This window comes from Lathyrus oleraceus, chromosome 6 (assembly GCF_024323335.1).
Source record: "Lathyrus oleraceus cultivar Zhongwan6 chromosome 6, CAAS_Psat_ZW6_1.0, whole genome shotgun sequence".
Taxonomy (NCBI): Eukaryota; Viridiplantae; Streptophyta; class Magnoliopsida; order Fabales; family Fabaceae; genus Lathyrus; species Lathyrus oleraceus.
In genome coordinates, this window is record NC_066584.1 from 474,291,247 (window position 1) to 474,311,189 (window position 19,943).

The 19,943-nt window shown below is 38.8% G+C and overlaps 1 long non-coding RNA gene across 1 annotated transcript; it reads left to right on the plus strand.

Moving 5' to 3' along the window:
• The first annotated feature begins 13,393 nt into the window (after positions 1-13,393).
• LOC127098007 (uncharacterized) lies at positions 13,394-14,543 on the plus strand. Its single transcript, XR_007793255.1, has 3 exons — positions 13,394-13,455; positions 14,133-14,355; positions 14,520-14,543. It is a non-coding gene; the product is annotated as an uncharacterized LOC127098007 (long non-coding RNA).
• The last annotated feature ends 5,400 nt before the right edge of the window (positions 14,544-19,943 follow it).

A 19,943-nucleotide genomic window follows, 5' to 3' on the forward strand; every position in this document is an offset into this window, starting at 1 on the left:
GAATAGAGCTAGTCCGAAAGATGATTTTCCGTTACCGCATATTGATGTGTTGGTAGATAATACAGCTCAATTCTCGGTGTTTTCTCTCATGGATGGCTTTTCTGGCTATAATCAAATGAAAATGTCGCCAGAGGATATGGAGAAAACAACGTTCATCACGCCATGGGGCACTTTTTGTTATAAGGTGATGCCATTTGGTCTCAAGAACGCCGGTGCTACTTATCAGAGGGCCATGGTGACTTTGTTTCATGATATGATTCATCATGAAATTGAATGCTATGTTGATGACATGATAGCAAAGTCCCAAACAGAAGAGGGGCATTTGGTAGATCTGGCCAAGTTGTTCGACCGGTTGAGACAGTTCGGACTGAGGTTGAATCCGAACAAGTGCACGTTCGGAGTGCGGTCCGGTAAATTGCTGGGGTTTATTGTAAGTGAGAAAGGTAGAATAAATTGCTGGGGTTTATTGCAAATCTTGTGACTGCTTTGACAGGAAGATGGGGATCTGATGAAGACTCAAGTGATGGTGAAGTAACCTTTGAAGAATTGGCCTCTACCTACAGAGAGTTGTGTCATAAAAGTGTAGAGCTGAGCAAACAGGTTTTAAACCAGAAGAAAGAAATAAATCAACTTGAGAATGAGAAGGTAGAATACTTGGAAACCATCTCCAAATTACAAACAGAATCAGTGGGTCTGAATGCTAAGCTAGTTGAAAATCCACAAGCTGAAAGTGAGAAGATGACCAAGTATGTAAGGATGTTAAGCAATGGATCTGACTCCTTAGACAAGATTCTCCAAACTGGACAAGTAACAGGAGACAAATCTGGAATTGGGTATAATGACTCTAAACCTGAGAGCAGTTACATTGGTGCCAAATCTCAAGCCAAACCTAAGTGCACCCATAATAAAAGTAAACCAGTGATGTCACATCATATGTTCCAACATCAGAGGAGAAAACAGCAGAAAAGGAAACACCAGAGATGGAGATGCCATCACTGTGGGAAGTTTGGTCATCTGAAGCCATTCTGCTATAAACTGTATGGTTATCCTAGGCATACTCATCATCAGAATCACTATCAATCCAGACCCAAACAACACAGGCCTATATTTAAGAAACAATGGATTCCTAAGACTAATGTCACTAGTCTGATAGCTCACATTCCCCCCAGAATCTCAGCCAAAGAAGAATGGTACTTTGATAGTGGATGTTCCAGACACATGAATGGAAACCAAGACCTGCTAACTTATCTGCATCATCATACCATAAGCCATGTAACCTTTGGAGATGGAGCAAAAGGTGAAATCAAGGGAACATGTAAGCTTGATTGTCTTGGAGTTCCTAAACTTGACAAGGTTCTACTAGTCAAGGGCTTGACTGCAAACCTAATAAGCATAAGTCAATTATGTGATTAAGGTCTGAATGTTAACTTCACCAAAACTGAATGTCTAATCTTTGAAAAAAATAGTGAAGTGATTATGAAGGGAATCAAAACCAAAGACAACTGCTACAGGTGGAGCTCTCAAATGGATTATCCCTTAAAATATTGGATGAGTATAGATGCTCTCAAGAGTGATGAAAAACAAGTCCATGGGAAATGTCAGACAAAGATGTCACACCAAAAGCTCAGAGGAGAAAAGGTTATGATGGCTCAAAAAAATGGGAGGTTAGATCAAATAGGTGGACATATGATCAGTCATAGGCAGAATGGAACTGTTGGGACTAGGCCACAGGGGACTTTATGTTTATCTAGAAACAAAAAGGCCAAAATAATGTGGAGAAGATTGGAATGACACCTGCTTCTACACATATGAAAGGTATAGAAGATGGAAACAGTTGGGCTCAACTGGGTTGGATGAAACTATTGATGATTGCATACAGTGTCACACACGATGTCATGACATTGTGTTATGACAACCTGAATGCTGAAACTAGGTCCAAAAACCAGACTCGGCACAGATGGACAATGTATTATTTTTGCCATTATCACCTCATTAGAAAATTCGTGGAAGACAAACTCAGAAGCCTAAAGCATGGACTGGAACTAGTAGACAGGGTTGCAAGGAACTTGGGTGAAATTCAAATTGGTTATGAGGGAGGAAAATTAGGGATTTGGACTCTTGTGAAATTATGGCTATTAAAAGGGAGAAATAAAAGAAATAAAAATAGTGTATACCCTTTTAAAAGAAAGAGCCACATTAATGACAAATCATTCCCCAACATTGAAAATAGTATCTATTCCCTTAGCACACGCTACCTAAACACAACAACCTCCATTTCCATTCAACTTCTCAGAGAAGCTCACCTAAGGCAAAGAAACTTTTCTCAAAAGTTCTACAACATGTCTCAACATCCATCAGCATCTGGTTCAAAATCCTCTCACCATGCACAGACTCCCTCCATGGAGTTTGAAGATGAAGACGTGATGGACGTTACTCCTCTTTGCATGATACCAGGCGACACCCTAGGTCCCTCTTCCAAGGCTGGAGATAAGCAAGGTAATACCTCTGGTAACTCCTCTCTTCCAAAAGACATGCATTATGCTGATCGTGCCATAAGGAACCTAGTCACTGGGATTCTAAGTGAAGGGCATGAAGTCAAAGGGGTTTCTACCCCTCTGTCCAGAAGGGACCCCTCTTCTGAGGAGGAACCTCATGCTGATAAAGATGATGACTCATCTAGATCAGAAAAGGAAGTTGCTGCTGAAGGGCTATGCTCTCTAGGTAAAACCCTACCTAGCAAGAAACCAGCAAATATGTCTCAGGAGAAGGTTATTGACCTAGAGGAAGAAAGCTCTGAAGAAGAGGATGATCCTTTGGTTAATCTTGTAAAACCTAGTGTAGTTGAGAAACTGAGAACTAGGAAAGGGAAAAGTGTGGCTAAAATGAGAACAGGAAGAGTGAAAAAGACTGTTGGTATAGGACCCTAAAAATCTTAGAGCAAAGTTGAGGTTAGGAAAAGGAAAGAAAGAGATAGCTCTGACTCTGAGGAAGATGTCAAAGACGATGTCCCAGACATCTCCCCTGCAAAAAGGCAGGCTGTTCAAAAGTCTCCTGGCAAGGCTGCTGCTGTGCACCTAGACAATATCTCCTTTCATTTAGAGGATGGTGCAGCAAAATGGAAATTTATCATTCAGAGGAGAGTAGCTAGTGAAAGAGAGCTTGGAAAAGAGGCTGTGGAGGTAAAGGAAGTAATAGAGTTGATCAAAAATGCAGGACTAATGAAGATTGTGGAAGCTCTACCCCAATGTTATGAGGGGTTGGTTAAAGAGTTCATTGTTAATATCCCTGAGGATATTTATGAAAAGAGCAGTAGGGAGTTCTGCAAGTTGTTTGTAAGAGGAAAATGTGTGAAATTCTCACCAAGTATTATCAACAAGTTCCTAGGAAGAGGAACTGATGGAGGAGTGGACCTAGAGACTACAAACAATGAGGTCTGTAGGGTTATCACAGCTGGCCAAGTTAAGGAATGGCCTAGTAGGAATCACTTATCAGCTGGGAAGCTCACTGTTAAATATGCCATCTTACACAAGATAGGTTCAGCTAATTGGGTGCCTACTAATCATGTCTCTACCATCTCCATTAGTCTTGGAAGAATCATTCAATTGGAACAAGGGTTAACTATGATTTTGGCAAGTTCATATTTGATCAAACCATTAGACATGCTTCTACAAATGCTGTGAAGTTACCCATTGCCTTCCCCTCCCTTATTTGTGGCATTATCCTGAGACAACAACCAGGCATCCTGAGTACAAGTGACATTCCAAGCAGGAGAAAATCCCCTCTGTCCATTCATTATAAGCTGTTTGAGGGAAGTCATGTCAATGATGTCATGACATCTGCCAAAAGGGAGCCTACATCTCAAGGGAGCTTGGTTGATCAACTAAAAGAAACCTGCAAGGAATTGGATAATGGGATAAGGGTGGCCAAGGCTAGAAAAGAAGCTTTAGAAGTTCTTATCTGTAGCCTTGAAAAGGAAGAAGTAGAGAAGGTTGGTAAGGATTTAAATGCAAGATCAAAATCCCGATCCAGTGGAAGCTCTGGAAGCTCTGAAGACTCTGAAGGTGAAGGTGATACTTCTTCTTCTGATTAATGGTTCTTGGCTGTGTTGAAGACTGGTAAGGTGAAGTCTGGGAGGTGTGGAAACTGTTCTGCTGTTGCTGTATGGATGCTGAAGGTTTATTGTTTTTTTTGAAAAATATGTATTTTGTGGCAGTCCTCATTGATGTCTGTTACGTAATATTTAGGGCTCTTAAAGAGTTCCTTGGATTTGTTCATTATCTCAGCTATCAGCTGTGTATAATGATGGTTTGTACTTCCTGAATATTATGTTTTAACATGCTTAATGTTATAACATCTGATCTAACACTCTCTGCTAGGCTAATAGACATTTATTTTGTCTGATTGGTCACCTTTGGTCAATTTTGACTAAAAAGGGGGAGAAGTGGATATATGGAAGTTGTTGTGGAAGTTGTGATATGTATGTGGCTGGACAGAAGGACAGTTATTATTAGTGCACAGGAGGTGTTAAAACAGAATGCTATTCTGTTTATAGATGTCAAAGAGGATGTCTGATATGGTGCACAAGTGTTGTTGTGGAAGCAGATGTCAGATTGACATTCTGGCTGGTACAGGTGCTGGAGTTACAGTAGTTGTTATGTTCATGAAGACTGTTTGGTGTGTGCACAGATTTAGGGGGAGAAAGAGTACCCTTGTGCATTTGTGTGTCTTACTAGTTGCATCCATAACTAGTAATTATGTTTGTTACACAGATTTAGGGGGAGGAGAAGTACCCTTGTGCATATGTGTATTACTAGTAGCCATAGCTAGTCATTGTTTTTGCTTCTGCTGCTGATTAAACTACTATTATGTTGTTTAACTGCTGATAGTTTACCTTGTGAACAAAAAGGACAGATATATGTTTTAGCCAAAATTTGCCAAAGAGGGAGTTTGTTGATTCTAAGTGTTGGCAACAATTTTGGTAAAACAAAGAGTGTTCACAAGATGTTATGTGTGATGTCTTAACATGAGATATCCTATGCACCTGCTGGAGTTTAAGACCCTGGTAGTTTTTCTATACCTTGCATTTTAGGGAGTCATGTGATCGACAAAGCTTTCCTAGACTTAGGCGCTAGTGTGAGTTTGATGCCCTTAGCTGTATGTAAAAGGTTAAACCTAGGAGAATTGCAACCAACTAAGATGTCCCTCCAATTAGCCGATAGGTCTGTTAAGTATCCTGTAGGCATTTTAGAAGACATCCCAGTCAAGATCGGTCAACTTTATATCCCAACAGACTTTGTGGTCATGGATATCAAAGAAGACGAAGATATCCCTATCCTTTTAGGTAGACCATTCTTATCAACAATCGGAGCTATTATAGATGTCAAAAGAGGGAAATTAACCTTCGAAGTAGGGGATGAAAAGATCGAGTTCATTCTTTCAAAGTTCCTGATGGCACCAATTCTAGGAGACGCATGTTATGCGATTGATATCATAGATGAGTGCATAAGAGAATTCGATCAAGGAGAACCTAAGATCGAACCATTTTTAAACCCGAATGAAAAGGATGACGAGTTAGAAGAAACGGAACCTCACACTAACGAATGTCTGGATCTTACTCCAGGCCCTTCACCTAATTCTCAAAAACCAGCCCAAGAACTTAAGGAACTACCCAAGAACCTAAGATATGAGTTTTTGGATGAACAAAATGAATCGCCCAGTAATAGTTAGTGCCACCTTAAACCAAGATGAGACGAATCGACTCTTGAACGTTTTAAGAAGATACCCCTCTGCCTTAGGGTACAATATCTCTGATTTAAAATGTATTAGCCCATCTGTGTGTATGAACGGGATCTCGCTAGAGGAAGATTCAAAACCTTCCAGGGAACATCAGAGAAGAATCAACCATGTAATGAGCGAGGTAGTAAAGAAGGAAGTCCTTAAACTACTGGAAGTTGGTATAATCTATCAGATTTCTGACAGTAAGTGGGTAAGTCATGTACATGTGGTACCCAAAAAGGGAGGCATCACAGTCGTGTAGAACGAAAAGGGCGAGCATGTCACTAAACGCATAGAAGGCGGATGACGGATGTGCATAGATTATAGGAAGCTCAATAAGGCAACTAGGAAAGATCATTTCCCCCTTCCATTCATAGATCAAATGCTGGAGCATCTTGCTAGACACTCCTACTTCTGTTATCTTGATGGATACTCTGGATTTTTCCAAATACCCATTCACCCCGAGGATCAAGAGAAAACAACCTTTACCTGTCCTTATGGAACGTTTGCTTACAGACGAATGTCGTTTGGACTCTGTAATTCGCCAGCTACTTTCCAACATTGTATGATGTCAATCTTCGCGGATTATCTCAACGGAATCATGGAAGTATTCATGGACGACTTCTCGGTGTGTGGATTAGACTTTGAAGACTGCCTTATTAACCTTGAGAAAATCCTAGAGAAATGCCTAGAAGTTAACCTTGTGTTAAACTGGGAGAAGGGCCACTTTATGGTTAAAGAAGGCATAATGTTAGGACATATAATATCTGAAAGAGGCATTGAGGTTGATAAAGCAAAAATAGAAGTTATAGAAAACCTTAACCCTCCTAAGACAGTTAGAGAAGTTCGTAGTTTCCTTGGACACGCCGGTTTCTACCGACGCTTCATAAAAGACTTCTCTAAAATAACGAAACCCCTGACCGGCCTTCTGATGAAAGACATCGAATTCATTCTCGATCAAAAATGCATCGAAGCCTTTAACCGTTTAAAACAAGCATTAATTTCAGCACCCATTCTACAAACCCCGGATTGGACTAAACCCTTCGAAATAATGTGTGATGCTAGCGATTTCGCTATATGAGCTGTTTTAGGGCAAAGAAAAGATAAGAAACTACACGTAATATATTACGCTAGTAGAACCCTAGATGCCGCTCAATTAAATTATACAACAAAAGAGAAGGAACTCCTAGCTGTAGTTTTCGTAATCGATAAATTTAGGTCTTATCTTGTAGGATCTAAGATTATGATCTATACAGACCATGCAGCTATTCGTTACCTTCTGAGTAAAAAGGATGCAAAACCTAGATTACTCAGGTGGATCCTTTTGCTACAAGAATTCGACTTAGACATTAGAGACAAAAAAGGAATAGAAAACGTAGTTGCTGACCATCTTTCCAGATTAGAGCATTCAAAGCCAGATCATTTACCTATAAATAATGGCTTCACCTATGACAGACTGATGGCTAAGATAGATACCGCTCCCCTTGAACCCGATAGAGACAACCTTGGGACAGTTTCAGAAATTAGAAGAGTACCATGGTACGTTGATTTTGTGAACTATCTAGCCGCTGATATCATACCACCTGACCTCAACTATCAACAGAAGAAGAAATTCTTTAAAGCACTGTGGGCTTACAGAACTGCTTACAAAACCCCTATTGGAACTACACCGTACCAGCTGGTCTATGGGAAGTCATGCCACTTACCTTTTGAACTCAAGCACAAGGCATATTGGGCCATTAAGACCCTGAATTTGGATTACCTAGCATCTGGCAAGAAGAGAATCCTTGATATTCACAAATTGGAAGAACTCCGCCAGAACGCTTACGAGAATGCCGTTATATACAAAGAGAGAACCAAAGCTTGGCATGACAAAATGATTGTGAAAAAGGAATTTAATATAGGCGACTCCGTTCTCCTCTTCAATTCGAGATTACGACTTTTTCCAAGTAAGCTGCGTTCGAGATGGATAGGCCCCTTTGAGGTTTCCAAAATCCTAAAATCTGGAGCAATTGAAATCCGGAACAACTCCTGTAATTCGTTCGTGGTAAATGGACAAAGACTGAAGCAATACCAAAGAGGTGACATCCCAACAGAATGTCATGACCAAACTCTGATCGACCCTCCAGTTCCTACCTCTAACGTATAAAGTTCGAATCGTCAAGCTAACGGCGTTAAACAAGCACTGCATGGGAGGCAACCCATGATTTCTTTTCCTTTACTTTTACTATTTTCAATTTATATTTTTAATTTGTTTTATATATATATATGTATATCTATGTGGAGACTAACAGTTATAATATTTGTGATTTCAGGTGTCCTCTGTTTCTAATCTAACTTTTCAGGAATGGAGAATATCGACATTATGCCAGTAATATTTTGTGACCTAGTTCAAGAGCAGCACTACGCCATGCTTTCACAGCGCCCAATGCTGCCCACCAGATATCCCGACTCGAGCTGCATGGAGGCATTAGGCATTGAGCCTAGTGTCAGGCATTTGTGCAATCAGTTGTAGTGGGATGAATACATTGATGATATGCACGTGACTTATAGGAACCTGACTTTGGAGTTCCTGAGCTCACTTATCTACGAGTCCTATGTTAGTCACGCCAGTGATGGAGGATACATTAATTTCAGGTTGTTTGGGGCAGAATACACCTTCAACCACAAGCGTTTCTGCGACTTGCTTGGTTTTCAGACTGCCTATGATGCTTCATCTGAGCTCCCCATGAGCTATTTTCTGAGCCGAGACGTCGAGAAGTTTTTGAGTGATATTACGTGTGGAGGTAGTCCTAACCCTTCCACCCAAATCTCCAAAAAGATTCACAACCCTGCTTTCCGATACTTCCAGATGATCATTGCCCACACCTTTCTGGGGAAGAGTGACCCTGATACGCATGTGAGTGCTGAAGAGATCTTCTTCATGTATTGTACCACTCAGTCACGCCCGGTAGATTGTGGAGCTTTCTTGATCGGGAGTCTATATCTTAATGCTCGCTCTGTTGCGAGCCCTATACATGTTGGAAGCACGGTGACTCATATAGCCTCAGCCTTGGGACTCGATAGAAGACTATCTCACCTGACGTCTTAATGCAACTACACCTTGATGGATATTGATTTCTGTCTGGACCGTGGCCTCATGAGGAGATCTTCTTTCCAACCGAATCAATATAGGTTGTTAATTGAGGGTGAGACCATTCACTACTTCACTTTACCTGACCCTCAGGTGACTTGTGTTATTGATCAGGCCAACTGGGCCTACGCCATAGAAAGGCTGGGAGAGACAGTAGACACATCGAAGATCGCACCGATCAAAATCAAAGTCCGCACCAACAATCCGAATCTCCAGACTCTGAGCATGCAGTCTGAATTGGTTAAGCTTCGCATGGAGATAGCTCAGCTTCGCCAAGAGCTTGTTGATGTTGCTTTGCAGGTTGAAGTATCGGTTGCCTCACATGACATCGAGACTGATATGCTGCATGATGAGATCGCCGACCTCCGACGCCAGATCGCAGAGCTTCGAGGATACGAAGACGAAGAGACTCCACCATACCCCGAGCATTGATGCCAGCATGAACCGAGAAATACCGTTTGAATTTCCCTATTTTTCCCGTTACTTATTATTCATGCCTATTTCTATTGTTTCCTCTGACATTATGCTTGCTTTATTCTTCCTAAGATCTCTAGACTCGTGAATTATTATTGACTCTTCATATACATATATATATATATATATATATATATATATATATATATATATATATATATATATATATATATATATATATATATATATATATATATATATATATATATATATATATATATATATATATATATATATATATATGCATTATTATAATTATTTTGTTTTTATGTCCATTTTGTTTTATTTTTTTATTTTACTTTACTATTTTATTTTATTTTGTTTTATTTTATTTTGTTTTACTTTATTTTATTTTATTTTATTTCGTTTTATTTTATTTTATCAACCTTAAATCAAAAAAAAAAAACAGCATTCATGGATACCTATATGCACCCCCCCCCCCCTTTTACAAAAACTGAAGACAAAAGGACAAAAGCCCAAGTAGCAATGAGCATAGCCGGCCCAACCAAATCCGAGGATATGGCGGGCGTCATAGGCTTCATGGCGGGCGCCATGACGTAATGGCCAGATTTCCCTTTTTCACCATTTATACCTTCTTCAACCTCTCCAAACCCATTTTCTTCTTCTCCCAACTCCACCAAAGTTCATAAAAAATTCCCAACCTTCTCATTTTCACTACAAGCCATTACCATTTTCCAACTTCACTTCTCCATCTCTCCACCAAAAACCCATTAAACTCCATTTTTTCATTTCTTTTCTATAAATACTCATTTTTCTCTACAATCACCATTAATGGCCGGAATGGAGTTTAACAACATCATTCTTCGTGGAGGAAAGCCCGGTGAGCGACAAAATAAGATTTTGCAAAGATTGCAAACTCGGGAGATCCTCGCTACCAGGTATGTCGACGAAGACTGTTTGTACACTCTAGGCACATACCATAGTGTTTTCCACATGCTTGATAATCTAGGATTACACGATATTTTTGCTAGTAAAACACCCACATACGATAGCCTCACTAGGGAATTTTTGAGTTCCCTAATTTACACTGTTTACCCCGGCACTGCTAGCACGGTAGGTACCGTCTATTTTAGAATATTTAATGTAGAATACGAGTACACTATCGATGCTTTAACGGGTTTGCTCGGAATATCTTATGGTGAGGGTGCTATCTGTGAGACGCCCTTAGATACTGAATGGGCACTCGAGGCATTTACTTTTTGGAACAGATTATCTAATGTGAATGTCACTTCCTTTGAAGGAATTTTGGCTTCTAATATCCATAACCCGACCATACGTATTTTTCGATACCTCTTGGCATGTACTATATTTGGCCGGGAAAATTCTAACAAAGTAAATGCCCGAGAATTGTTGTTTTTACAGGGTTGCCTCACTAATCGTAGGATCAATCCTGTTCCTTTCATGTTGGCCCATATGTCTGCCATCCTTAAAAAAGGAGGAACCATCTCTTTCGGTGGTTCGATTACCTCCATTGCTAGAGCGTTGAATCTACACACTGAGTTAGCCACCTTGGAACCACTCCCTCACCACACCATTAACTTGAAGTTTTTGAAAGATATGAAATTATGCAAGGTGCGGCGATAAGGTGGTTTCTACCTCATGATACATGGTGCAGCTGTACCCAGTGTTGTCCTACCTTGCTCTCAGCATACAGATGTGCGACATACGAGGAACTGGACATACGATCTTGATGCTCCGCCCTTTACCGATCCTTTGCCACCTAACATTCCTATGGACGATGGGCAAGGGACCGATGATGAGTATGACCGGCGCGACCAGTCACCTGTTCATGATATTCCTGTTGCATCACCTGTACACACCGCACCTTCTTCCTCTAACGCTTTTGCAGGTACCACTCCCAGTTTCTACATCACCGAGGAGATGTGGTGCAAGCACCTGGCTCGTGAGGAAAGGCGTAACACCCTCATGAATACCATAAACCAACAACTGTCAGATAATATGAGTTTTATGGTAGCTTCCCAGCAGCGTAGTGAGCAAGCACATCGGACTGTCACTGAGTCCTTGCTTGCGATCACTAATGAGCAGCAACGCCAGCGACAGGCTAATGAGCGTCACTTCGCTCTCATCAAGGCCACCCAAGGATCTCTCCTAGGTCGCTCTCATCAGCTTCAGGAAGGACTTAGTACTCGAACCAGACGTCGTCGACCCAAGCATCCTGACCAGGGCGGTGACGGTGACGGTACCGGTGCTCACCCCTAGCTCTGTCTCTCTCTCTCTCTCTCTCTCTCTCTCTCTCTCTCTCTCTCTCTCTCTCTCTCTCTCTCTCTCTCTCTCTCTCTCTTCCAGGTTACTCCTACCCTATCTCATATCGGAACATTGAGGACAATGTTCGGTTTAAGTGTGGGAGGAGATTTTATCGTTTTTCATCTTTCCTTTATTTTTATTGCTTTTTATCGCTTTCCTTTACTTTTATCGCTTTTTACCATTTTCTTTTTATTTTAGTATGTTTTATATTTTAGTTGTTTGTTTTTCCTTTTAATAAAATAACATGTGTCTGACGAGTCATTTATGTAGTGTATCCTTATTTCCCCCATTTCTTTAACCTTACCCAAAAAAATTTAGCCAAGAAAACAGTACATCTTGAACATTCAGGCTATAAGACAGGTTTATAATAGGATGTAAAAGACTTGGGAAAACTTTTTCTAAAAATCGGTATTGTCTTAACACCTTAGGCTTCATGATTATAAGAGTCGGCCCCGATACCCCATATGTTGTAGCCCCAATTTTTGTTCCAAATAAGTCCTTAAGTAGTTTATCCTAGCAATCAGCTCCGGCTTAAGCATGCTCTACGTAGGGGACCGATGAAAATAAGTGAATGATCACAAAAAAACTCCTGCTTTGTTCTCAAGTCATATGAAAATCCGGGCTAGGTGACTCTCACATGGTCATTTAACCCAGCAAAATAAAGACATATGCGAAACATGCAGAAGAAAAATAAAAATTATATACAAATAAACCTATTTTTTTATTGGTTCAGAGGTATATGGTGCTGAACTCGGTAGGGTGTATTACAATCTAATCCCCCACAACTTCAAATTAGGTTAAATAAAGGGGTTACACCAACTTATGTACCGGAGCCCCATGCTTAGAAAAATAAAATAATAAGCCTACTTGTTTGTTGGTTCAGAGGTATCTGGTGCTGAACTTGGTAGGATGGATTACGATCCAATCCCCCACGACTGCAAATTGGGTTGAATAAAAGGGTTATACCAACTTATGTACCAGAGCCCCATGCTTAAGATCATAATCACTAACCGGTCACTTTACTATGAGTATGTACGGATAACGAGCTTAATGTCACTACGCCAAAAAGTGCTTTTGGCAGCACCAAAAAGAAAGCGCTTTTTAAAAAAAGCGCTGTAATAGCTTGAAAAAAAATTCGCCTATGTAAAGAAAGCGCTTTTAAGGTAAAAGCGCTCTTATAGGTCTCCACTTATGAAAGCACTTTTAAGGTAAAAGCGCTCTTATAGGTCTCAGTCTCACATCTATGAGTTTCACACTTATGAAAGCGCTTTTAAGGTAAAAGCGCTCTTATAGGTCTCATGGGTTTCACACTTATGAAAGCGCTTTTAAGGTAAAAGCGCTCTTATAGGTCTCAGTCTCACATCTATGAGTTTCACACTTATGAAAGCGCTTTTAAGGTAAAAGCGCTCTTATAGGTCTCATGGGTTTCACACTTATGAAAGCGCTTTTGAGGTAAAAGCGCTCTTATAGGTCTCATGGGTTTCAGACTTATGAAAGCGCTTTTAAGGTAAAAGCGCTCTTATAGGTCTCAGTCTCACATCTATGAAAGCGCTTTCATTGTAAAAGCGCTCTCATAGGTCATTTATAAAAATTATAATAAATCTAATATTACAAAATCCCTGACTTTCAGAAATCCCTCTTTCACTCTCTCTCGTTCGAAGCTCTCGCTGCCCTGGAAAAAATTCCACAGAGTACCTGGAAATCTCAACGATAAACACTGCAAATTTGAAAGAGACTGCATTCGAAAGAGAAGGATTCAATACCTGGAAATCTCATTGCGTTTTAAGGTTAGGTTTTCGTGTCTTTCTGTTTTTCCCTAGAAGTCAAAGAATAGGTGGTCGATTTTGGTTTGAATGGACTTGCATTGCTACATTATGGGTTATTTATTTTTCAGTATCGATTATTAGAGTTTGTGACTATGTTTGCTTAATATTCTGTAACTTACCGAAAGTTTCATCTTGTTCTGATATAAATGATATTCTGTAACTTGCATCGCCATTGACTTAGAAATAATGTTGGGAGTTCTAATAGAATCAGTGCCTTTTCAACATTTGTTTAAATTTGCTGAGAAAGTAGGAAGGAATGAACTGATATGTTTGCACCATTGTATCCTCATATTCTAACTATTACTGAAATTTCAGAAAGTGATTTTGATGTTAAATGTTGGATACTCAAATGGAATAACTTTGTCTGCTACAGTGATATATGTGATATGGTTTCAAGAACTTAGAGCAATGTCTCATATTTTGGCAATCCTATTACATGTTGGTTTGAATGAACAGTTAAACTTCAAAATGTACATTCATATTTTGGCATAACTTTGTCTGCTACAGTCATATTTTGGCAATCCTATTTAATGTTGTAAAATGAGGTTTTAATATTATGTGAATTTTTAAGATGGTCACTGTAGTGTAAAATGAACCCTGATGGACTATATGTACATTTTTCATGTGCTTGTCTGCAGGTTGTTGAGTATCGTGGTGAGCAAATAGGAGGTCTTGAGGATCTGAGGGAACCATATATGTTGTTTTCTTCCTTTATAGATAAATTCTTGCTTAGCTTTTATTACATGGTTTGCGTCTAATTGAAAACTTCACGTCTTTGCCCATTTCAGGTTCTTACAAAATCGGTACTGCGTCTGAATCTGTTAATGCAGCTTACATATTTTCTAGAAAAGATCTTTCTCGGTATGTCTTTCAGCTTAGATATTATACAAACCCAAAGCATGTGTTTAATCATTTAGTATCTAGAATGAATCATTATGTTCAATTATTCATGTTAAGCTAATGAATCAAGTTACCAAAATATGTTAGTTATGTATGTTGCTTTATTATTTGACCTTGATATGCAGGCCTGCTATACAGATTCCCTGCGCAAGCAAAGTTGTTGTAGCTGTCCGGTTCTGTCCTATATTTTTTAATCTCAAAGCGACAAACTCAGGTACTTGTGCACTTAGTATAGTTCTGTTTACAACCAGTAACTATGTACAACCAGTTATATGTGGTACTGTTCCAATTAAACTGCCTGTGTGGGATGTATTCCGTCTTAAATCTATATGACCTCTTACTAGTAAAGATCATGAGTGGTGGCCTAGAGGTTCAAAGTGATTGGTCTGAGCTAATTAGACAGTTTTATATTATTTAGCTCTAGTTATGCATTAGGAAGCAGTTATGATATTTGGAACTGTGTTTTGGTCGCAACAAGCTCTTGAGTTCTTGGAAAGGAGATAGACAAAAGACTCAAAATAGTGGGACTTAGACGAGTTTCACCCAATAAAAGAGTGTTAGAGTTGGTATTGTTAGCACTCCTTTTATTAATATTAGTCCACGTAGTTTAACTATTGATATACCGGTTCGTCCATTGACACACTAACCTTATATCCCCATCGAGTTGATAATTTAATAAAATTGATAATGTGAATTGAATTTCTTGGTTCTTGAATTTCTTGGTTCTTACTTGTGAATTGAATTTCTTGAATGATCGATTACTTGGTTCTTGAATTGTTCATGTGCATCATATAAGTTTCTTGAATTGTTTTATACGTTATGACTTATCCTTGATGTTGTTTTATATGTACAGCGCTCATTCCCTGTGTTTCCGTGAGTTTGACCTTCTCGACGTTGCTGTTCGGTAAATCCGAGGTAAATTTCTTCCTCAAATTACTGGTACACTGTGATGAATTTGTCTGAAATTGCGTGAATATGTTGTGTTTTCTTGCTCCGTATTCATTCTGTGTATACTTTGGGTTTTGACAGAAACGCGTTATACCGTTTTGTACCCTAATTACTTTGCGTTAAAACCATGGATAAGACATGGATGTATTCCAATCGATTGTCGAAAGAGTACGAGAATGGGGTATCGAAATTTGTTAAGTTTGCTATTGCGCACGCCAAAGACCCCAATCGAATGACATGTCCTTGCTTGAGTTGCTGTTATGGGAGTCAGGTTGACGCGGTTCAGTTGGCATCACATTTACTACGGTATGGAATTGATAGAAGTTATACATGTTGGAATTTGCATGGTGAGAAAAGTAACGAGAATGTTGAATCGGGGTATAATACGACCTATGCTTCAAACGACGATTGCACAGATACATATGATTATGATCGAGTCGAAGAGATTGCAGAAGCGCTTGAAGAAGATCTTAAGGACTGTCCCAAAATGTTCGAGAGGTTGGTAAGCGATGCAGAGAAACCGTTGTATAATGGTTGTACAAAATTCACAAGATTGTCTGTGTTATTAAAGTTGTACAACTTAAAGGCGGGCAATGGATGGTCGGATAAAAGTTTCACAGAGTTATTAGCTCTTATGAAAGATATACTACCAGAGGATAATGTTCTTCCCAATCGAACGTATGAGGCCAAAAAGATGTTGTGCTCTATTGGCATGAGCTATGATAAGATACATGCCTGTTCAAACGATTGCGTTTTGTTTCGAAACGAGTATGCATCGTTAAATGAGTGTCCTAAATGTGGTGCCCCTCGATATAAGAAAAAGTTGTCTCCAGCAAAAGTCTTATGGTATTTTCCTATAATTCCGAGATTTAGACGCATGTATCGTAGTGAAACCGATTCAAGACACTTGACTTGGCATGCAGATGAAAGAATTATTGATGGAAAGTTTCGACATCCAGCAGATTCACCCCAGTGGATGAAAATTGATAATGATTATCCTGAATTTGGATAAGAATGTCTTTCTCGGTCATCGTAGATTCTTAAATTCTAATCATCACTACCGTGGGTGGAGAAAAGCATTCAATGGAAATACAGAAGAAGGTAGAGCTCCAACAATGTTGACAGGTGATCAAATTTTTGAAAAGGTGAAGGACGTAAGTACTAAGTTTGGCAAGCCTTTTGCACATACACTTGTCAAGAGTGGGTGGAAGAAAAGGTCAATTTTTTTTGAACTGCCATATTGGAAGTCTTTGTATGTAAGACATTTCCTCGATGTTATGCATATTGAAAAAAATGTATTTGACAGTGTTATTGGTACGTTACTCAATATACAAGGAAAGTCTAAGGATGGCCTTAATGTAAGGAAGGACATGGTAAACATGGGAATGAGAACTGAATTGGGACCCGTGAAGAAAGGAAAACGAACATATCTACCACCTACTGTTTACACTCTATCTAGAAAGGAGAAAAAAATATTGTGTAAGTTCCTAAGTGAAGTTAAAGTTCCAGAAGGCTACTCATCAGATATTAGAAGACTTGTGTCTATGAAAGACCTCAAGTTAAAGAGTTTAAAGACGCATGATTGCCATGTTATAATGGAACATTTTCTACCGATAAGTATACGTTCTATTCTGCCAGAAAAAGTAAGAAGCGCAATAAATAAATTGTGTTTTTTCTTCAAGTCAATTTGCAGTAAGATGATCGATCCTGCGATCTTACCAACATTGCAAAAAGAAATAGTTGTTACTTTGTGTGATCTTGAAATGTATTTTCCTCCCTCGTTTTTTGACATAATGGTCCATCTAGTCGTTCATCTTGTGAAAGAGACACAATTGTGCGGACCAGCTTATATGAGATGGATGTACCCTGCTGAACGTTATATGAAAATATTAAAAGGGTATGTGAAAAACCGAAGTCGACCAGAGGGTTGTATTGCCGAACGATACATTGTTGAAGAAGCGGTTGAGTTTTGTACAGAATATTTGTCAAATGTTCAATCAATTGGACTCCCCAAATCTCATATTGTTGAAAAAAAAGAAGGTAAACAGCTAATTGGAAATAAAGTTGTGACAGTATCAAGGGTCGAACGAGATCAAGTGCATTTGTATGTTCTGCACAATGAGATTGAGGTTGAGCCGTATGTTGAAATGCACAAGGGTGTTCTTCGAGGTTTAAATCCGAATAGAAATGAGAATTGGATAGTACGAGAGCACAATCGAAGTTTCATACCATGGTTTAAGGAACATATTTATTCAAAGTATCGTTCAGATCCCGCTTCAATAACAGAAAGGTTGAGATGTTTAGCATATGGTCCAAGTTTGGTTGTGTTTTCTTATAGCGCATACGCAATTAATGGATACACATTTTATACCAAAGAACAAGATGATAAAAGTACTATGCAAAATAGTGGTGTCACCTTGGTAGCTGAAGCAATGCACATATCAAGTGTGAAGGACTTAAACCCGAAATTTGCAAATCTGTCATATTTTGGGGTTATCGAGCGCATTTTGGTGTTTGATTATGAGAAGTTTCAGATTCCTATATTTGGTTGCAAGTGGGTTGAAAATAATAATGGCATACGAGTGGATAAGTCAGGATTTTTGCAAGTTGATCTTAATAGGGTGGGTTACACAGATGAGCCTTTCATTCTAGCCTCTCAAGCTAAACAAGTATTCTATGTCACTGATCCGACAAGTACGAAATGGTCTATAGTGCTTTTATCTAACAAAGTAATTGATGAAAGAATTGGAGATCAAGGTGATATTGATGTTGAGATTGAATCTTTTACCATAAATGATCAAAATGAGAATGAATCATGTATTAGAAATGATCATAATGAGGGTATTTGGATCAATCCAACCGTCCGCGTTGTTAAAAGAAAAGTAGAACATATTCCTACCAAGAAAAGAAAGAGACGTTACTGAAAAAGGTAATAGTATAATTATAGCCTATGTCATTCAAGAAAATTTAATTATAGCCTATGTCATTTTATATTATTCAATATATATATGGATTATTGATTATGGATTTTTATATTTTTCATTTCATTTTTATATTTTTTCTTTATTACAGGTTAAATGGCTAGTGATCAAGAAAACTCACAAGATGCAAATGCTCCTGATGATACTTCAGAAAAAGAAATTACACGAGGCATCACTATTATGAAGAGTATCATTCGTGATAGAGATAAAGCAGTAACATATAATGTAAATTGGAATGCTGATAACCAACTAATTGGGTCTAATGCTGCAAAGTTGGCAAGCTACATTGGTACACTTGTTCGTATGCACATTCCAATCACTGCTACAAGATGGAGTAATAAAGAGTTGGGTAGCGCTAAAGATAAGATTTGGACTGAGATACTGGTACAATATATGATTGTTTATATTTTCTTTATATTGACGATAATGTGTTTAAATTACTTATACTAACACACTCTATTCCAATATTTTTTCGTAGAGGTCTTTTAACATTGAAGATACAACTATCCGAAAAAAGTATATACTTCAATTGGCCGGAAAAAGACACAGAGGGTGGAGAACGTTTTTAACAAACAAGTATCTTAAGGACAAAGAAAAAATTTTTGTTGAATATGATCCGGAATATCCAGTGAAGTATGCGATCTTCATTACAGAAGAAGAATGGGTTGCTTTTGTAGCCCAAAGAAGAGACGAAAATTTCAAGAAAGTGAGTGCCACAAATCGCGAGAGAGCGTCAAATCCCACGTATGCATACAAAAAAGGGCGTTTGGGATATGCACGCTTAGAGGAAAAAATTGTAAGTATACAAAAATGCTACGATCTTATTAATTGTCTCAATGTGTTATAATTGATTATTTTATTATTTGTGTCAATGCGTAGTTAGACGAGACGAAAAGTGACGCAACATCACTTCCGCCACATGTTTTGTGGAAAGAAGCTCGTGTGGGAAAGGATGGAACTGTTAGGGATGACGTTCAACATATTTATGATGAATGTGTAAGTAGAACATTGTGTCTTTAATTAAATCAAAAGTTTAATAATATATAATTAATTTTTTTATCTCCACTAATAATTTCCGATATGTAAATGAATTTCAGGAGACCCTATCTCAATCGATAAGCACAGCTGAGGACCAGGAGAACAGGAGCGTACTTAGTAGAGCACTAAATGTTCCTGAGTATCCCGGTCGGGTGAGGGGTAAAGGGCATGGTTGTACTCCAACTTCCTTGTATAAGAATCCAAGGAGAAGAAATCCTAGCAATCAAGAAGTGATGGAGACATTGCAGGCATTACAAGCGCAAGTTCTTCAATTGCAAAAGGATAATGAGAGATATAGGTGTATGGAAAAGTGCAGTTCACAGTTGAAAGAAACTAGTGAGAAAGCCAGTATCAATTGTCAAAATAAATTTCCCGAGGTAATTATATATGTTATTTTGAAATTAAAATAGCACATTTATGTTAATTGAAATATATACACATTAAAAGTAACATATTTATTATTGGTTTAGGGCATTTCATCTTGTCAGCTATACTTATCGTCACCGACTTATCGCCTAGTTGGCAAGGGAAAAGTGCACAACACTTCGGGAGATTTACTTCACCATAGACCGCTCCCGGATG